This window comes from Oryx dammah, unplaced genomic scaffold (assembly GCF_014754425.2).
Source record: "Oryx dammah isolate SB20612 unplaced genomic scaffold, SCBI_Odam_1.1 HiC_scaffold_29, whole genome shotgun sequence".
Taxonomy (NCBI): Eukaryota; Metazoa; Chordata; class Mammalia; order Artiodactyla; family Bovidae; genus Oryx; species Oryx dammah.
Genome location: NW_024070213.1, coordinates 110,920,426 through 110,936,938, shown reverse-complemented (window position 1 = coordinate 110,936,938; position 16,513 = coordinate 110,920,426). Strand labels below are relative to the sequence as shown.

General features: G+C 41.4%; 1 protein-coding gene and 1 pseudogene across 3 annotated transcripts in view; one reads left to right on the top strand and one right to left on the bottom strand.

Moving 5' to 3' along the window:
* OSBPL8 (oxysterol binding protein like 8) overlaps nucleotides 1-8,952 on the bottom strand; it is a 170,607-nt gene extending 161,655 nt beyond the window's left edge. For 2 of the 3 annotated variants that reach the window (XM_040233855.1, XM_040233854.1), the window contains exon 1: nucleotides 8,561-8,952. The gene's annotated coding sequence lies outside the window, so the exon portion shown is untranslated. The remainder of the gene's footprint in view (nucleotides 1-8,560) is intronic. The other variant, XM_040233851.1, reaches the window with a different exon arrangement.
* Nucleotides 8,895-16,513, top strand: part of LOC120858127 — a 53,893-nt pseudogene continuing 46,274 nt past the window's right edge.

The window sequence follows — 16,513 nt, the reverse complement described above, 5'->3', positions numbered from 1 at the left end:
TACAACCAGTTGAGAGTCGTCATCGAAACTGACCCTCTCACAACTACACTGCTGCTGCTGCTGCTAAGTCGCTTCAGTCGTGTCCAACTCTGTGCGACCCCACAGATGGCAGCCCACCAGGCTCCCCCGTCCCTGAGATTCTCCAGGCAAGAACACTGGAGTGGGTTGCCATTTCCTTCTCCATAACAACTACACTGGAAATCGCCAAAGAACTCAACATCAACCATTCTACGGTCATTTGGCATTTGAAGCAAACTGGAAAGGTGAAAGAGTTTGATAAGTGGGTACCTCGTGAGCTGACCAAAAATCAAAAAAAATCACTTCTAAGTGTCGTTTTCTCTTATTCCATGCAACAACAACACACCATTTCTCGACTGGATTGCGACATGCGAAGAAAAGTGGATTGCATAAAACCGGCAATGACCAGCTGAGTGGTTGGACTGAGAAGCTCCAAAGCACTTCCTAAAGTCAAACTTGCACCAAAAAAAAGGTCATGGTTCACTGCTGGCTGGTCTGCTGCCCATCTGATACGGCTTTCTGAATCCCAGCGAAACCACTACATCTGAGAAGCATGCTCAGCAAATCAATGAGATGAATCGAAAACTTCAATGCCTGCAGCCTGCACTGGTCAACAGAATGGGCCCAATTCTTCTCCAAGACAAATCCTGATTGCACGTTGCACAATCAACGCTTCAAAAGTTGAATGAATTGGGCTACCAAGTTTTGCCTCTTCTACCATATTCACCTGACTTCTCGCTAAAAGACAATTCTTTGCAGGCAAAATGCTCCCACAACCAGCAGGAGGCAGAAAAAGCTTTCAAAGTGTTCGTTGAATCCCAAAGCATGGATTTTTATGCTACAGGAATAAGCAAATTTATTTCTCATTGGCAAAAATGTGTTGATTGTAATCATTCCTATTTTGATTTAAAAAGATGTGTTTGAGCCTAATAATAATAATTTAAAATTCATGGTCAGAAATCAGTGACTTTTGTATCAATCAAATACCATACCCTCACCCCATCAAAAGGCACATACACACATTTCATAATTTTCACTGGAGTATGAGCCTTCTTTTAAGAAGCTAAGTAATCTGATAAACTCAGTTCAGTTCAGTCAGTTCAGTCGCTCAGTCATGTCCAACTCTTTGCGACCCCATGGAGTGCAGCATGCCAGGCCTCCCTGCCCATCACCAACTCCTGGAGCCAGCTCAAACTCATGTCCATCGAGTCAGTGATGCCATCCAACCATCTCATCCTTTGTCATCCCCTTTTCGTCCCACCTTCAATCTTTCCCTGCATCAGGGTCTTTCCCAATAAGTCAGTTCTTCATGTCAGGTGGCCAAAGTATTGGGAACTTCAGCTTCAGCATCAGTCCTTCCAATGAATATTCAGGAAGGACTGATTTCCCTTAGGACTGACTGGTTAGATCTCCTTGCAGTCCAAGGGACTCTCAAGAGTCTTCTCCAACACCACAGTTCAAAAGCATCAATTCTTCGGCACTCAGCCTTCTTCACAGTCCAACTCACACATCCATACATGACTACTGGAAAAACCATAGCTTTGACAAGATAACCTTTGTCAGCAAAGTAATGTCTCTGCTTTTTAATTATGCTGCCTAGGTTGATCGTAGCTTTTCTTCCAAGGAGTAAGCGTCTTTTAATTTCATGGGTGCAGTCACCATCTGCAGTGATTTTGGAGCCCCCAAAATAAAGTCTGTCCTATTTCCACTGTTTCCCCATCTATTTTCCATGAAGTGATGGGACCAGATGCCATGATCTTAGTTTTCTCAATGTTGAGTTTTAAGCCAGCTTTTCACTCTCCTCTTTCACTTTCAACAGGAGGTTCTTCAGTTCCTCTTCACTTTCTGCCATAAGGGTGGTGTCATCTGCATATCTGAGGTTACTGATATTTCTCCCGGCAATCTTGATCCCAGCTTGTGCTTCCTCCAGCTGAGCGTTTCTTATGAGGTACTCTGCATATTAGTTAAATAAGCAGGGTGACAATATACAGCCTTGACGTACTCCTTTCCCAATTTGGAACCAGTCTGTTATTCCATGTCCGGTTCTAACTGTTGCTTCTTGTCCTGCATACAGATTTCTCATAAGGCACATCAGGTGGTCTGGTATTCCTGTATCTTTAAGAATTTTCCACAGTTTGATGTGATCCACACAGTCAAATGCTTTGGCATAGTCAATAAGGCAGAAGTAGATGTTTTTCTGGAACTCTCTTTGCATTTTCAATGATCCAACAAATGTTGGCAATTTGATCTCCAGTTCCTCTGCCTTTTCTAAATCTAGCTTCAACATCTGAAAGTTCTCAGTTCACGTAATATTGAAGCCTGATTTGGAGAATTTTGAGCATTACTTTGCTAGCATGTGAAATGAGTGCAATTGAGCAGTAGTTTAAGCATTCTTTGGTACTGCCTTTCTTTGGGGTTGGAATGAAAACTGACCTTTTCCAGTCCTGTGGCCACTGCTGAGTTTTCCAAATTTGCTGGCATATTGAGTGCAGCACTTTCACAGCATCATTGTTTAGGATTTGAAACATCTCAGCTGGAATTCCATCACTTCCACTAGCTTTGTTTGTAGTGATGCTTCCTAAGGCCCACTTGAGTTTAGACTCCAGGATGTCTGGCTCTGGTGAGTGATCACACCATTGTGGTCATCTGGGTCGTGAAGACCTATTTTACCTAGTTCTTCTGTGTATTCTTGCCACCTTTTCTTAGTATCTTCTGCTTCTGTTAGGTCCATACTGTTTCTGTCCTTTATTGTGCCCATCTTTGCATGAAATGTTCCCTTGGTATCTCTAAGTTTCTTGGCGATCTCTAGTCTTTCCCACTCTATTGTTTCTCCTGCTAATAGTGGCATCTGGCAGCCAAAAAAGTTATTTTAACAGTGGACATTTCAAAAGGATAGATTTTAATTATATAGATTTGTATGATTAAATATCACTCATAAAAACCTTAAATATCACTCATAATAACCCACTCATACCAATTCTGTGTATCCGTTTTACTCTTTAAAAAAAAAAGTATGAATTTTTAAAATTGTAACAAATCACCTTAAAATACAATTCCAGTTTAGAGTGCAATTTCCAAATGAGAAAATGGCAACTGAATGAACAATAATGAATTATTTGCTTTACTCCACATAAAATAAAGGATGTCATTCAAATACACATGAAATGAAGCAAATCGAGGTCATCTTATTATAGACTGTATTTACATCAAATCACAAAGTCAAAATAGACTGAGAAAGATCATGAAGGTCAAGACCTGACACAAGGGGCAACTGGCAATACACTACACAGGGCAGTATAACGTGATGGCTAAAAGGTCAGGTTCTGATGTGAAAAGTCAGGTTAAACCTTGAATTCAAATCCTTTTGGCAAGTTCCACCACCTGCTACTTACCCTCCCAGTGACTCAGGGTTAGTTCAAATCCTGGCTCTCCAGCCTACCACTTAATCTCTCAGTGCTTGAGGTTTAAAAAGGGACAAGAAAATAGCCTGATTTGGGGGGAGGGGATCACAGTCAAGTACATATGCAAGGACCAGATACACAGTTAGTACTCAACACATATTAGTTACATTATTATGATGACCAACCACTCCTACTAAGACACCTTCAGGAGCTATCGATCTCCCTCTGAATCTATCATGTTTTTAACAGCCCTGAATTTAAAAGTTTCCTTTTTATTTGAAAAGTCTTCAAGTTCAAAAACTGTTTCCTCTTTTTTTATTTTTCCCCAGTCCTTTGTGAATATGGAAGATGGCGGGTAACTGGCTTACTGTTTGAAGATTCAAGACTCTTTTTGGTCTTTTCATAATACAATTCTCTTTCAAATATTATACAAAGGACAGTCTACTTTATGAATTTAAACACTGAAAAGAGTTCACAAAGTACAATGAAATTTTGAGATTCATGAAAGAATACACAGCTACGAGAGCAAAAAGCTTAGATAAATGACGCAGAAGTCTATAAGACTGCTCACAAAATACTGAATTCTAAACTAAAACACAGCAGATAGAGACTCTTCATGGTTTACAGTCATTCAGATCACTAAAAACATACAGATGATTTTTTCTGTAATTTTTTTTTGTAACAGCAGGAAAATGTACTTTTTTGTTTGTTTTTCACAACAGTAAATAGACAGATTGCAAGACAGGCAAGCACAATTTCTTCAAAAACAAATTCTGTAAAGAAAGCCTAAAGGCTCAGATTTTTCAGTAACACATATCCCTTAAAGCTTTACAAATTTAAGATATCTAACATTCCCTGTGGTGTGTAACATTAAGAAGCAATACAATTAAGCCTCATTTCTATCAGAAAACTTTATGCTTGACTGAAAGAAAATTAAGTATCTAGAATTTAGATACTGGTAAATTTAAAGGTAACACAATGGGTCATTGAAAAGATAAGTAGATACCAGAGTCTGTGATAAGTACATCAAAATATTTTTTAAAGCTCTAATGACAAAGAAATGTTTTAAGTAATTTAACCCTTGATTTCTCCTATCTGTTAGTACTGAAATAGGCTCTTGGGGGGGTGGGGGGCGGTCAGGGAGAATGGATACATGTATATGCATAGCTGAGTCCCTTTGCTGTTCACCTGAAACCACCGCCACCGAAACATTGTTCGTCAATTAAACCCCAATACAAAAGTTTCAAGTTTGGGGGTGGGGAGGGGAAATATTGAAACAGGCACTTTGACATACATTTTGTAATCTCAGTTCCCCAACAACCATGTGAATAAGGATTATTCTCCTCCTTTTACAAATGAGAAAGCTAACGCCCTGTGGTTTACCTAGCTTTCTTCTATAAAGTGAAAGTCGCTCAGTCGTGTCTGATTCTTTGCAACCCCATAGACTATACAGTCCATGGAATTCTCCAGGCCAGAATACTGGAGTGGGCAGCTTTTCCCTTCTCCAGGGGATCTTCTCAACCCCGGGATCGAACCCAGGTCTCCTGCATTGTGGGCAGATTCTTGACCAGCTGAGCCACAGGGAAGCCCAAGAATACTGGAGTGGGTAGCCTCTCCCTTCTCCAGGGGATCTTCCCGACCCAGGAATTGAACCCTGGTCTCCTGCCCTGCAGGCAGATTCCTTATCAACTGAGCTATCAAGGAAGCCCCTAACTGCTTGTATAAAATGCAGTCAGAAATCCCATCAAGTTTTCCAACCTCCAGATCAATGCTCCTGCTTTCATTCTACCACTGTGACTTCCAAAACTCAAGTACTCTAAATTTCAGCTCTTATAAAGCGTGTCAACACTTTTTATCAAGGAGAGGTAAACAGTTAGAAGGGAAGAAGAAAAATTCATGTTACCAAAAAAGACTCACTGTGTTTAATCTGGCATGACTACCCAGTCCAATTTAAATGCTTTGGTTCAAGCTGTCTACCCCTTAGAACATCTGCTTATCATCAGATACACCACTTTCAGTCAAGACTTAAATGAAAAATCACCTCTTCCAAGAAAGTTCCCCAGATGAAATGAGTTGCCTCCCTTCTTCGACACCTACATCATTTTTGTCACCTCCTTCCTTGTATCTAATCTGGATTATATTATCACATACTCCTCTTTGTTTTCTAGTCATCTATCTGGAACCACTGGAGAAGGCAATGGCATCCCACTCCAGTCCTCTTGCCTGGAAAATCCGGTGGACGGAGGAGCCTGGTAGGCTTCAGTCCATGGGGTCTCGAAGAGTCAGACACGACTGAGCGACTTCACTTTTACTTTTCACTTTCATGCACTGGAGAAGGAAATGGCAACCCACTCCAGTGTCTTGCCTGGAGAATCCCAGGGACAGCAGAGCCTGGTGAGCTGCCGTCTCAGCAGCAGCATCTGGAACCACATTTTTTTCATTCAATAACTCTTAAGCATTTGGAACTTCAATGGTTTTTGCTATCATGGAGAGTTTACATTGTTTCCAGCTTTAACAACAAAAATTAACAAAGGGTAGAAGAGTATGATGTTTCAGGACAAGAACTCTTTCCTACAAGGTCTCTGAAGAAAGCTCTTTCCTTGCAAACTTGGTAACATTCTTCAGGGAGGAAAAATCCTTCTACCAAGTGTTCCAGATGAGACCTTCAATTTCATGCCTTTAAGAGGATATATGAGAAGGTGAGGACCAAGCTGGAAGAAAGGATAGATCTAAAGTCTTTCAGGTTTCCAAAAGAAAATACTGACATGAAATCTTTACACATTAGTCCAGATAGCTCTTTCTGTGTTCCAACCACAAGGAAACTCTACTTCAATTTTCCTGCACACAGCCACCTTCACTAATGAAGTACTCAGAGACTTAACTCAAGTTGCATTTATGTATTATTTGTAGGTCATATTCATAAGATAGGATCTTTTTAATTCCTCTGTGCTCCAAGATCACTGCAATAAAAGTTTTCAGCCTTGGATATTATGATGTAAATATTAAAATACAATACTTCAAGTATTATTAGGATAAAGATTTTTCAAAATAATATTAGAAAACTCTAAGTATCATTTCTTTATTTTGTCATTTCATGCTTCAATTCAAATGATCTGCTCTTGAAGGATTATTTATAAACCAAGTTTAAATGTACTAAGGACACTCATTAGAGAAATTATGCAATTAATTCCTTAAAAAGAGAGATGTTTTTATAATGCAAGCTTTGTAAATTCATAACTACCACTTTTTTCTTAAAACTAAAGCATAATTTCATTAAACAGAGTTGTATTATTTTTTTCTTAACTATCTTTTATGGCTTTTTCAACTCAAAAGAAACCTAAAAGCTAGATATTACCAAATTTACAGGTACCATAAATGCTTTGTAAGAAACATTGCCTCTAAAAGGTCATAATATTCTAACTGGAAAAAAAATCTGTGAAAAACCTTTTCACAGATCACAATTACAACAAATATTATGATTCAATAAAAGAGAAATAAACCATGACCATGTTTAATTAAACCGGCCCTTCTAAGCACCTATGTACAATGTATTGTAACTCAAACGGTTCACATGGAATTTGAACACAACTTAAGCTCCATAATTAAAGACCTAAAAAGTAGTTCTTATGTTTCATCTATTCCCTTTTCCATTACTTTGAACATGCATGTTGCAGTCATTCCACACAGTTACTAATGAAAAAAGAAAAAAAAAGGGGGGGGAACAGATTTTAAATTAGCTGTAATAGAGGACACTCTTCCTTCTCCAACCTGTTTCATAAAGCCAGCATGATCTTAACATTTTCACTGCAAAACAGGTTCAAGCAAGCACAGAAATTCACCCTAGTCTTTCCGCTTGATCAAGTTTAGATAACATTGGACAAGATAGAAGAAAGAAACCTAACAAAGAATTCACAATCCTTGGACTCTTAAGGGAGGCCAAAAAAAACAAAACTTTGAAATAATTATTTTTGAAAAGACCTACAGTGGCTCTAAGCTAAGTTTCAGAGAAAGTTAATTAAAAACGAATAACCCTACCATACACAGTGCAATGTAATACTACTTAGAAGTCATTTACATCTTCCAGCATCAGAAAGACAAAAACTTCATTAAATTGTTTAAAGTAAATACGCATATAACATCAGTCGGGTAAATTTCTCCGTCTATTTAAGTAGGTGGCTCATACGGTAAAGCGTCTGTCTACAATGCGGGAGACAGGGGTTCGATCCCTGGGTCGGGAAGATACCCTGGAGGAGGAAATGGCAATCCACTCCAGTACTATTGCCTGGAAAATCCTATGGACAGAGGAGCCTGGTAGGCTACACTCCATGGGGTCGCAAAAAGTCGGACACGACTGAGCGACTTCACTCTCCTTTCCAAGTTAACCTATTGTTTCAGAAAGTATTTAGACAAAATTAAATTAGGTATGTTCCCCAATCGCAGATGTCTCTCATAAAGAGTGTCGAATGACTTTTGTGAATGGAAAATCTGCATATACTGTTGCTTCGGCTGGGCCGGTCTTGTGTGGATGGCTCAATGAACCAAAGGCAGGCTCTTTGTAAAGCTTCTTGGAACCCGATTCCATTCTCCAGAAAGGGATCAGACACAAACACTAAATTTAAAAGTACAGCAAAGGCTTCGCCTTCCTCCTACGCTACAAGAAGGCCACAGGAACTGAGGTTTAGAGGAACAACACCGTGGCGCTCGGCTCTCCCAGGGCGGGCGCGGTCTGCGGTGCGCGCCACAGCCCTCCTCCGGGGCTGTCAAAGGAAAACGGGAGCCTCGCCTGAACTGCATCAAGAGACAAAGCGCCACTCTCCCCGGCGCCAGGGCTTCCGGCGAGACCCCCTCCGTCCGTCCAAGCAAACTTCGGGCAGGGGCCGACTCTCGGGGCCGACCAAAAGACGGTACTGGCCCCCTGCCCCTGCTGCGGCTTTGTGAGGCTGCAGACGCACTCACCGTGGGCCCCAAGCATTCCATTCTCTCCAGCCTTTGGAATGTCCCACTCCAAGAGGGGACACAGGGACCAAAGGCAGCCTCCCCGGCGCGGGGTGCCCGCAGTCCCCGCTGGCCCGAGAGCAGAACGTGCGAGGCAGGGGTGCCGCCGCCCGGAGGGTGCGGACAGAGACCCGCGTTACACTCACCGGTGCGGAGCCCCCGGAGAGGCGGGGCGCGGGCGGTCGGTTCCTGTGGGGCCCCGCACGCGTCCAGTCGGACCCCAACTTCTCTCGGCCGCAGTCGCCGGCGGCAGCTGGGAACGAGCCTAGCCCAAGGGCGCTGCCTCGCGGCTGAGAAGGCAGCGCCCGCTCAGCCCGCGAAGAGGGCGGGAACGCCGGCCCTACGGTCTGCCAGCAGGGGCGGGCCCCCACCTCCCTCTGTCTGCGGGCTGCCGGCAGCGGCTACCGCCCGGCGACAGCTATCGCTGCAGCCGCTGGGGCTGCTACCACCGCCGCCCGCCCGGGAACGCGTCGCGACCTGATGCTGTCATCCGCCGCGCCGCCGCCGCTCTGGGCCTCCGGCGCCGCCGAGCTCCTTCACATTCGAGGACCCGCCCCGGCCCCGCCCCCTGTTGCAGGGCTCGGTCACGCCCCCTTCCCGTCACGTGATGACGCGCGGAGGCGGTGACGAAGCGTCTCCAGCTGAGCGAGCGTCGGCCGCGCGGGAGTAACTGTCAACACCTGGTTCGGGCGGAGTCTTATCGCCGCCGAAAACGCCTCTGGACAGCCTGGGGCGGGCTCGGGAGGCGAACCCACCCGCCTGCCCCGCGCCTGTTGAGGCGAGGTCTTTGGGACCGGTCGTGCAGGGCCCTGCCTAAACTGAGACTGTCCCGTAGAGCTCCCGGGTAGGACTCAGGGTCCCCCCACCTCCCCAGCCTGGGGCTTGCCTAAAGTTTTAGCCAAGCAAAGGAAAACAGAAAGTATCGTCGTGTCTGCCTTGGAAAGCAGTAACTACTTCTTCCTATTTCTAGTAGCACGTTAGTTGTGGCATTTAATGTACTGTTTTCTTCATTAGAGATTTTTATTTTTGAGGAGAGGATGGTGCATTTCTTTCATGCTGAGATGAAAATAGCTTAGCAAAGTTATTTTGGTTCCTAGTCCTGTTCGGGATCCTTCGTGCCAGTTTAACAGTTATTAGTTTTACAATGTGTTAGGTTGGTGACTATTTTAAACAGATACACAGGAATTTGACGATTCGTTCCATTTTTAAAATAAAGCCTAATTCTTGATTTTTTTTTCAGGTACATTAACTTTTGGACATAACCTTTTGCCTTCTCTTTTAATCAGAATCCAAGGAACTCGCACCTCAACCCCGTAATGAGAGGAAGGGTCAAGTGTCAGTGACCAAAAGACGGTAACAATACAAAAATAAGGGCTATAGAAAAGCAGAAAGATCATAATCAAATTCTGTTAACAATGAAGGCACATGAAAAGCTTTCACTAATAAGTAAACTCAGTTTGTAACTCATTTTTCCTTCTAACCCAGAACTAAGTTCTTTTCTTACGTGATTCTCATTACGTTTTCTTAAGAGGTCAAAAAACATTCTGATCAGCTGAATACTTTGAAACGAATAAGCAGAAGAGTTTGGCCTTTATAATCCTTATTACTAAAATACTTCATAGAAACTCTAAAAACATCATGGAATTTAAGACTCACCATTATTTCATGTTACCCAAGAAAGAAAAGAAACTTTGCCAATTAAACTGTACTATGCCACTGATTTTTTAAAGATGCATCTTAAACTCGGAGATGTTAAAATGTGAAAAACAATGAGTCTTAGAATCTATGAGATATTATAATGAAGTGGTGTTCCAGTGAGGAAAAGATTCTATAGGTTCTGTTCTGAAGTCTGAGAGATTGTAGTTGTGGTTCAGATAAATATGAGGGAAGTTTAGTATTCTGTGAATGACACAATTTCAGCAAAGCTAGTAATTTTTGAGTTTGTGAGCACATTGAAGCCTGTCTTCTATTTTCTAGAGCAGGGGTTTTTGAACTGACTCAAAAGTCTATTTTACTTTTTAATGATAGGCTAGAATGGAATCTAAAAGATCAGAGTATATATATAACAAGGGCAAGGATTCTGAAACTTTTGTTTCTGTAGTGGAGGACCTGTGTTATGATTTAACACAGCCTATGACCTGTGTTATGATTTAAGCTGTATTTCTTATTCTGAGTTGCAATCAGATAGATTTCAAAATCTATGGGCTTTCCTGGTGGCTCAGCAGTAAGAAATCAGCCTGCCAAACTGGAGTCATGGGTTCGATCCCCAGGTTGGGAGGAAGATCCCCTGGAGAAGAAAATGGCGACCCACTCCAGTATTCTTGCCTGGGAAATCCCAAGGACAGAGGAGCCTGGTGAGCTACAGTCCATGGGGTCACAAAGTGTAGGACACAATGACAAAACAACAACATTTCAAAAAGAATGTTCCCAGAGCATAGATAAGATGCAGAATATACCATCTGGGCTCTTTGGCTTTTTCTTGACTTTGGGAACTGAGACTAAAGATTAGATGTAGGCAATGAATTGCCTTGTCTAGTCCTCTTCTGCCTCAACCCCACTTTCTTACACTGGCTGTTGAAAATAAAGTCATTTATTGAAGAAAAGAACTGTACTGGAATCAAGGAAGCTTAGGTTACTTAGACGAGGCTAGCTAAATTGAGTTCAGCCAGTTGCTCAGTCGTGTCCAACTCTGCAGCCGCATGGAGTGCAGCATGCCAGGCTTGCCTGTCCATCACCACCTCCCGAAGTTTACTCAAACTCATGTCCATGGAGTCAGTGAGGCCATCCAACCATCTCATCCTCTTCTGTCCCCTTTTCCTCCTGCCTTCAATCTTTCCCAGCATCAGGATTTTTTCAGATGAGTCAGTTCTTCCCATCAGGTGGCCAAAGTATTGAGGTTTCTGCTTCAACATCAGTCCTTCCAATGATTATTCAGGACCGATTTCCTTTACGATTGACTGGTTGGATCTCCTTGCAGTCCAAGGGAGTTTCAAGAGTCTCCTAGAACACCACAGTTCAAAAGCATCAATTCTTCAGCGCTCAGCTCTTTATAGTTCAGCTCTCACATCCATACATGACTACTGGAAAAACCATAGCTTTGACTAGACAGACCTTTGTCAGCAAAGTAATGTCTCTACTTTTTAATATGCTGTCTAGGTTGGTCAAAACTTGGCTTCGAAGGAGCAAGTGTCTTTTAATTTCATGGGTGCAGTCACCATCTGCAGTGATTTTAGAGCCCCCCCAAATAAAGTCTCTCACTGTATCCATTGTTTCCCCATCTATTTGCAATGAAGTGATAGGACCAGTTGCCATGATCTTAGTTTTCTGAATGTTGAGTTTTAAGCCAACTTTTTCACTCTCCTCTTTCACTTTCATCAGGAGGCTCGTTAGTTCTTTGCTTTCTGCCATAAGGGTGGTGTCATCTGCATATCTGAGGTTATTGATATTTCTCCCACCAATCCAGCTTCTCCTTCATCCAGTCCAGCATTTCTCATGCTGTACTCTGCATATAAGTTAAATAAGCAGGGTGACAATATACAGCCTTGACATACTCCTTGCCTCATTTGGAACCAGTCTGTTTTTCCATGTCCACTTCTAACTGTTGCTTCTTGATCTGCATACAGATTTCTCAGAAGGCAGGTCAGGTGGTCTGGTACTCCCATCTCTTTCAGAATTCTCCACAGTTTGTTGTGATCCACACAGTCAAATGCTTTGGTATAGTCAATAAAGCAAAAGTAGATGTTTTTCTGGAATTCTCTTGCTTTCTTGATGATCCAGCGGACATTGGCAATTTGATCTCATGTTCCTCTGCCTTTTCTAAATCCAGCTTGAATATCTGGAAGTTCACAGTTTATGTACTGTTGAAGCCTGGCTTGGAGAATTTTGAGCATTACTTTGCTAGCATGTGAGTAGAGTGCAATTGCTCAGTAGTTTGAACCTTCTTTGGCATTGCCTTTCTTTGGGATTGGAATGAAAACTGACCTTTTCCAGTTCTGTGGCCACTGCTGAGTTTTCCAAGTTTGCTGGCATATTGAGTGCAGCACTTTCACAGCATCATCTTTTAGGATTTGAAATATCTCAGCTGGAATTCCATCACCTCCACTAGCTTTGTTCACAGTGATGCTTCCTAAGGCCCACTTGACTTCTCATTCCAGGGTGTCTGGCTCTAGATGAGTGATCACACCATCGTGATTATCTGGGTCATGAAAATCTTTTTTGCATAGTTCTTCTGTGTATTCTTGCCACCTCTTCTTAATATCTTCTGCTTCTGTTAGGTCCATACCATTTCTGTCCTTTATTGTGCCCATCTTTGCATGAAATGTTCCCTTGGTATCTCTAATTTTCTTGAAGAGATCTCTGGGTTTTCCCATTCTATTGTTTTCCTCTATTTCTTTGCATTGATCACTGAGGAAGGCTTTCTTACCTCTCCTTGCTATTCTTTGGAACTCTGCATTCAAATGGGTCTATCTTTCCTTTTCTCCTTTGCCTTTCGCTTCTCTTTTCACATTTATTTGTAAATCCTCCTCAGACAACCATTTCTTACACTGGCTGTTGAAAATAAAGTCATTTATTGAAAGGGAAAGCACTGTACTGGAATCAAGGAAGCTTAGGTTAATTAGATATGTGACTAGATAAGTTACTCCCTGCATTTCAAGTTCTGATAAAAGGGAGTTGGACTACATGCTCTTTAAGGAATGATATGCAGTCTTTTTTTCCAATGGATGATATTCACATTTGAAACAAATAGTCATGGTGTACCCATGATTATGCAAATTGTTTTCAAACTAGCTGTAACTCCTCTCTCACACACACACACACACGCACACCCACACACTCACCCAGAATGCACATAAGTGAAAATGAAGATATAATAGGGAAGACAAATGTAAATAATTAATATATCGCAGAACCATATTTGGGTCCCCTCACTGGTGCACAGTAAAGTCATTCCTTGACACCAAGTTGTGGTGAAGTACAGGGTTTTTTGCAAGGTGCCCATTGTGGGGTCAAGCAAAGAGAAGAAGCAGCTCATGCTCAAAAGACCCAAACTCCCTGATGGGAAGGGTTTTTAAAGGCAAGGTGAGGGTCTCAGGGTGCCTGATCATTTTGTGGACATCCTTCTGATTGATTGGTGGTGAGGAAATGGTGGTATTTGAGAGTCAGCATTATAATCTTGCTGGTCCAACCGGTCTGGGTTCTATGTGCTCGGGGTCAGCAGTTGACTTCTTCCACCTGGTGTGAATTTTAGTATCTGCAAGACAGCTCAAGGATATGGCTTGGGATATTATCTATAGCCCTCGAGGAGGAACTAAAGGCCCTTGACTTTGTTTTATGGCTAAACTATTATTTTGTCCTGCTTGACTGGTTTTGTTTGTTTCTGCATTTTCTCACTGCTCTGATTAAATCTGCTCTTTGGAATTTGGAGAAAGCTAAAACTTTGCTATAAATAAGAGTGGGAGAGAGGATTCCAGGGTCTGTCCCTGGAAAGTCTTCTCAGGGTTCTGCTTGATTTCAAGTGTATCTTTCATAATATTCTGTATTTTAACTATTGCTGCTGCTACTGCTAAATCACTTCAGTCGTGTCTGACTCTGTGTGACCCCATAGATGGCAGCCCACCAGGCTCCCCCGTCCCTGGGATTCTCCAGGCAAGAACACTGGAGTGGGTTGCCATTTCCTTCTCCAGTGCAGGAAAGTGAAAAGTGAAAGTGAAGTCGCTCAGTCGTGTCCAACTCTTAGAGACCCCATGGACTGCAGCCTATCAGGCTCCTCCGTCCATAGGATTTTCCAGGCAAGAGTACTAGAATGGGGTGCCATTGCCTTCTCTGTTAACTATTGCTAGTAATAGTTATTTGTCATGAATGACTAATGATTTTAACATACATCACAATTGATTGCAGCAAAATGGCATCTCAGTGCATTAAAGTTGAAAAATATATGCTTTTTAGATCCTTTCAAATCTGATATTCTAGGATTTCAGGAAATAATCATTCAATCTTGCATTTTCAATGTGATCATAACACAAGCAGAAACTGTAATATGTGATATTGCACTGTAACTGAAAAGTATTCAGTAGCTTCCATTTTCTGTGTTAAGAGAGGCCCTGCAAATTGCTACTCTTAAAATGATTTTTAAAATAGTATTTTAAACTAAAACTTTTTATTATAACTATCCTATTTAAACTCCAATGAGAATCCATGTCTTTTGCCTAATGTTTAATTAATTATACATTTCTAAGAATGAAAAGTTTTCTTTTTTTCAAATCAGTTTAAGCACTGACAGGCATGATAATCTTTCCCATAGAAAACTCTGACCTAGAATGTGAGAAATTTGGTTTGAGGGGTGTTGCTTTTTTTTTTTTTTTTTTTTGGTTTGGGTTTTTCCTTTGAAAGAAAATGTTAGCCACTCAGTACTGTCCAACTCTTTGTGATCCCATGGACTGTAACCCACCAGGCTCCTCTGTCTGTGGCATTTCCCAGGCAAGAATACTGGAGTTTGTAGGCATTCCCTTCTCCAAGGGATCTTCCTACCCAGGGATTGAATGCAGGTGTCCTGCATTGCAGCAGATTCTTTATTGTCTGAGCTTTTATCTGTTAGCCTTCCATTTAGACACTTACATTACCAAAGACTGCTGATGAGGCTTTTAGGTTAAAATTGTAATTTTTCAAAGAAGATTGAGAGCAATTTCAGACATAAAGTTTCTGACATTATTTTGAAGTCTATGAAGTGGATTGTACTATTACTCTTGGTCATGTGACTTGCTCTATCCAGTTGTTTGTGAGTAGATGTGACACATGCTAACTTCTTTAATTTTTAATGTAATCCATTAGTCTTGAACTGCCTGACATGAGCAAAGCATGTTTCAAGTAGTGTCTCAGAATGAGAAAATATGTGGAGCAGACCTGAAATTGACCTTTACCCTGAAGCAATACTGCAGCTAACTTGCAGCTATAAATGTGAAAGAAGAGTAAAACATAAATATTTCTTGTTCTAAATTACAGAGATTTTTGAAATTGTTATATAACATAACCTCACAGAACCTAAAGTGAACTTTAACCAACATATTAGTGGTTCAAAGATTTAAATGCACTCTAGAACAATATGTAAACTTCTATTTAATAAAATGAAATGGTAGAGATCTACAAAACAGCCAGATATCTGACAGACATTCAAATAAAATTTATATTAAAAAGAAAGTCCATTTATAAAATCTACAGATTTCCTTGCAAAATATTTGCATATTGATTTAAGCATTTCTTCTTACTATTATTTATCTTAAGAAAATATCCCTCCAAGAAAGTTTGGATAATAAACTTTAAGAAAGAGCATAGGCTTTGTTTTTGGCAATATTATGGACTAGGTATCTCATTGATTAACTGGCAATAAAGAAATTATTAGGTTAAAGAAATTAAGTGAAGGCAGAAACCTAGAGAGGTGAGAAGATCCTAAAGCATGCTTTTACCCTATGGACATTTGCCAAGCCCAGTGTACATGAGATTTTCTTTATCTAATAAGAGACAAAAGCCATGACCTGTCCTATGGGCACACACATACGGAGAGAGAGAGAAGCATTCTAAGAATTATTCATTCAGTTTAAAGATGTACTAGAAATAAGCTTCCCCCATAATAGCATATACACCCATCCCCATGTCTACATAGAAAACTTACTGTCTTAAACAGAAATAGATTTAAAACAACTTCAACTACTAAAATTACCAAATACAGACTATAAAGTATATAAAATATATTGTTGCTGTTGTCCAGTTGCTCAGTCATGTCTGACTCTTTGTAACCCCATGGACTGCAGCATGCCAGGCTTTCCTGACTCTCACTATCTCCCGGAGCTTGCCCAAGTTCATGTCCATTGAATTGGTGATGCCATCTAACCATCTTATCCTCTGTCATCCCCTTCTCCTCCTGCCTTCAGTCTTTCCCAGCATCAGGGTCTTTTCCAGTGAGTCAGCTGTTTGCATCAGGTGGCCAAAGTATTGGAGTTTCAGCCTCAGCGTCAGTCTTTCCAATGAATATTCAGGACCGATTTCCTTTAGGATTGACTGGTTGGATCTCCTTACAATCCAAGGGACTTTCAAGAGTCTTCTCC